The sequence below is a fragment of the Juglans microcarpa x Juglans regia genome, chromosome 1D, assembly GCF_004785595.1.
Source record: "Juglans microcarpa x Juglans regia isolate MS1-56 chromosome 1D, Jm3101_v1.0, whole genome shotgun sequence".
NCBI lineage: Eukaryota > Viridiplantae > Streptophyta > Magnoliopsida > Fagales > Juglandaceae > Juglans > Juglans microcarpa x Juglans regia.
This window is the reverse complement of record NC_054594.1, coordinates 9,917,168-9,922,095: the sequence shown is the minus strand read 5'-3', so window position 1 is coordinate 9,922,095 and position 4,928 is coordinate 9,917,168.

Here is a 4,928-nt window from a genome sequence, read left to right as displayed (position 1 = left end):
ATCACAAGGATGAGGGGAGACTCTGGGGGCTATTTATAGGGGTAAAATTTACTTGCTAATTCCTCAGACTTTCGGCTTCCTTTTTTTTTTTTTTTTTTTTTTTTTAAATTTCAACTTCATCTTTTGTGGTAGGGGTTGGAGCGTCTTGCAGCCTTCATTGTGGATAGCCAAGAAGCACTGAGGAACGAGAATCAAGACCTTCTCTCTCTGGTTTAGGTGACTTCGGACCATGTGGTCTCCGAGTAGAAGCAGAAGGAGGGAGCTGAAGAAGCCCTGGTTGATTTGATCAAATCCCAGGGGGAAGTTGGCCAACTCCGAATTGAAGCCTCCCTTGCTTGCAAGGCGAGGGACACACTATAACACTCCCTTGACCGGTGTCAGTTAGAGCTGAAGTGGCTGCAAGCCGATATCCAGGAACTTCATCGGCAATGGGACACTTATGGTCGCTCGATCAAATGGCTCGAGACCAAGGTTCAAGGTTTCAACGAGTAAGTGGCGGCATGGAGGAAGACCCTAGAGGAGGAAAATCATTGGAGAAAAGATGCGGAGACTGCCCTGGAAGTGAATAAGCTGGTGCTTGAAGGTCAAAAAGTGTCCCTCTGAAGCTTGCAGGATGAGCTATCTTATATTTGCGGGGTCCGCGACAATGCGTGGAGGTTTGATTTTGATGAAGGCTTGGAACGAATGAAGACCTACATTCTCCAGAACCCCTAATCCGACCTCTGAGCTATGAGCGTGGGCCACTTTCCTTCGCATGAAGAGTCCCTGCGGTGACATGACATTCTTCGCAAAGGTCTAATTCCAAGCGGCCTTGGTGATAGTTCTGCGAGGAGTGATTCCGCTCAATAAGGGCGGACTTTTTGGGCGGATCTCTTTTGCCAGCCTTCTGCTATTGGGGCCCTGTGCCCCTTTGTTCTCGTTCTCATCCTTTTGCTTATTGTGCTTCAACTCCAAAGCCATCTTCCACGACCGGCAGGCTATCTCAGGGGCTTGGTGGCCATTCTGCTGGAATGAACCTCTTTATGAGGGTGAATTTTTCGGGCAGATCTCCTTGCCACCCCTCTGCTATTGGGGTCCCGGGCAGCGTGTTCACCATACGACTCAATTAGTCGTCTCACTACATCCCTATTGATGTTTGGAGGGAACCTCTAGCGTTATCGACACGTTGTAATGTTAGAGACCTTTGCCCTTTGCTTCTCATGGAAGAGTGATTCGATCAGGCTTGGTTGTTGTGGTGAGGTTATGTGGTCATTGTTCATTGTTGGTGAGTTGGACTCTACAGGGTTTACAGTCTAGGATCCCCACAAGGAATTTCTCTGGTACGTGTATGCATGGAGTAGATGGTACTGCAGGCATTTGTTTTCATCGCTGCTGAAGATTTTTTACTCACCTTGTGTCATGTCGGTCCGAGAATAGTGTGATCTTGTGGCCCTTATAGGTTATCCCTAGCCATTTTACGGTCTAGGGCTATGGTTTGGCACTTAAACCTGTTTTGTTGAATATATGAACTTCCCAGTATAAATTGTTCTTCGTAGTTTCACGGCTTCATGTGACTTTATGATGTAACTTGCTTCTTATAATCCTACTGATCAATAAAATTTTCTTCGCTGATTGTACTCAGCCACATTTTTTCCATATTCTTCTCGCAATGTCCTTTTCCTATTTTCCCTTTGTTGTTGTTGTTGTTGTTGTTGTTTTTTCTTTTTGCATGTACCCACCTTTTGTCGCTTAGTGGCTTGTATATATATACATACTGACTAATGCACATATATTGCTTGTCATGTCTTGCCTTTGCCCCTTTTTCCTTTCTTCTTATTGTTTTCAGGAGGCTGGCCTGGGGGATGATCGTGAAGGGGTCCGTAGGGCTCCTACCCACCCCGTTGCCAGGTCATGCCACGCTTGCTTATTCTTCTATGGATAGTTGTTCTCGGAATACGTCCATCGTTTTAATTGTTACTTAGGCGGCCATGTCTGGCCATGCCTTTGAAGTTTCTCGGCCCACCCCGCTAGCATACAATTTGACCTTTCCGACCCCGCTAGCTGCTTAGCCTTTTGTTCGTGTCTCTAATGTTGGCTTCCTTCGCTTTATCCCACCGAGCCCTTTGACTTTGTCCAGCCGCTTTTCCTTAACTTCTCTTCTCATTTGCTCCTTTCCTTTTTCCTTAGTCAGCTTTCTACCCCGCTCCTATTTCCTTTAGTTTCGTTCCTTTTGCTCTTATTTCCTTAGCCATTTTTTCCTTTTGCTCTTATCTCCGCTCTTGTTAGTGGAGATTCTCTTCTTGAAAGTTTCATCTTCTGGGCGGCCAAGGGCAGACCCATACTCCTCTGTGAGAGGGATAAGACAATATTTTAGGCCTACCTTTCCTTTTTTGCCTTACGGGGAGGTAAGTTGTTGATGACGAGTTCGCTGATGTAGATTCCGTTGGTAGATATTTTTGTCTTCGTGTGGCTAAGGGCCGATCCGCACTCCTTCGCAAGAGGGATAAGGCAACCTTCCAGGCCTACCTTTCCCTTTTGCCTTGTGGGGAGGTAAGCTGTTTATGGTGATCATTTTGATGTAAATTCTGTTGATGATGTCCGTGTCTTTTCCTTCATTATTCGGGCGGTCTATAGACTCGGCCCACTCTCCATCGGGGAGAGGTTAAAATGTCTCATGTCATCCCTCCTCTTTGCCCCTGGAGAGGTAATTTAGACAGCGATGTAGCTGGTCCGCTCCTTCACTGCGGTGGGGGTCGGGGTAAGTATTCGGGTAGCCATGAGGCTCGTTTAGCTCTTCGTTGCGGGAGGGATAAGACAAACTTTAGGCCTATTTATACTCACCAAATAATGTCTCCAAGTATAAAAGCAGGTTTAAAAGCAAAGGGAGCGCCCAAGTTCATCTCCACAAGGACAACTTTGTCAACGCAATCAATCAAGCAAAAGTTCAAATGAAAATCAGTAGAAAAAGGAATGTATATAGATAAAGTTTCCTTGTAGAATGACTTTAGGGTTATTTACTGTGAAAATAGGATGGATTATGTGCACTGAATTTATCAAAGTGTAGGAAGAATTTGTGATTTGTCATCGTAAGTGAGGGGTTGTAATTACTCTAGAAACATTAATTCCAATTATCATTAAAACAGTATTTGTAACTTTTAGTTCCTGGAAAATGGGTTGATGAACAAAAGCAGTTAGCACTTAAAAATAGTTTTAAGACTTGAGAACCAAAGATATAATTGCTAAGAAAGTAAACACTGGGGATACAAGGTTAGGGTTTCGTCCACCATCGAGTTGTTGGTCAAGGGGTGCATCTGTTTGTGTCAAACCAATCAAGATATTAACACTTAAACTCAAATAAACATTCATTCTCAAATTACAACACCAATGAAAATAAATCCCTCTCTATATTAATCATCCTTTTCATTTTAAGACTCTAGGGTGAGGGATCCTTGATTATTTCAAGCTCTTGTTGTGCCACGAGTCTACAATAGGTCAAGAACAAGAGATTCTTTCAAAACCAATACTAAATTGTGAATGAAAATATATAGACAGATTCTTGCTAAACATCGTTGGAACTAACAATATTCAAAAAGGGGGAAAGAAAACTCCATTCCCTGCAACCCTAGTTGCATAAATTAGCCTTGAATCATCTTGTAAAAAATGATTCCAAGACTCTATAAAAACCTCAACAGAGCAATGTTTGTAATAGAAACAGAAAGAAATGAATAACACTAAAAATAAAGCAACCACGATCCCCTTCATCCTCGCGCCTCAACTCCTTTTATCCCCACTTCCCTTCAACATCTCTCTTTCTCTCTCTTCTAACCACGCTTTTCCTTTTTTCTGTTCTGCCCTCTGGAAGATCACAGTTTTCTCAAGATTCCCTTGATAACACTTCGGCTTCTTCCCTTTGATATGTGTAGAAAATGGTAGAAGGTTCTCAGGCAATAAGGCTTGGCTGGGGTTAGGCTTCTCGATGAAATTGGGCTCCAGATGTATAGTTGGGCTTTCAACCTACATATTTAAACCATTTGTTAACCCACAAAGAAAAGTAAGTAAATAGTGAAATATAACTCTTAAATTTACAGCCCATGAGACAAGGTCTATTTTCTCAAAATATAACATTCACATTTATATAACAAATCAGCCCCTCAACTGACTCACTTAAAGCAAGTATTTTAATCAAAATATCTTGACAATCACCCCCCCCCTCCCCCCCACTTGCCTTTTGCTAGTCTCTTAGCAAATGGAGTATATTGTTTCCAAACCATAATGCTTTTATTTCCTTCAAGTAGGATCTACCAATCAGACAAGGTTTAATGATGCAAAAGATGAGTTCACTAGACATTTTGTTCCAAAAATGGGGTTTATGCACTAAATTTATCTAGTAACCAATTTGGGTAAGTATCAACAAAATGAGTGTTGCTGCCTACTGGGTGCTATGACAGTGGGTATAGATTCCAAGGTTGACCACTAGAAGTCATTAGTTGTCTCATCCATACCAGCTGTCTAAGTGGGGCCTAATTCAAAACCATTCTAATAGTGGCTTTCACGCTACTACTCTTTAAAAGATCCTTTTATTTGTTCAAGAGATCCCGGGAGCAAGCAGCCTTTTCTACTACACTATATTTATTATATAAAGAAGTATTTTTTTTTTTAGATCCCTGGCTTGTCCCTTTTTTAGAGTACAATCAAATACTCAATTCACATTCTTCCTAAGCCATTAGGATATGGTTCATTAGAGTCTTAAACAACTGCTTAGTGTGATTAGGCTAATGACAATCACAGTGTTATCCCAAGTAGTCTAAGTGTAAGTGGAGGCAGTACTCAGCAGAACCCCTTAAGTGAAATACTGACTTTTCTTGATTCAGAAGACATGCTAAAGTAAATAGACCCCTATCTTGACTCAAATTTCATAACTGAACAAACAATAAGCTTCCCATTTTCGT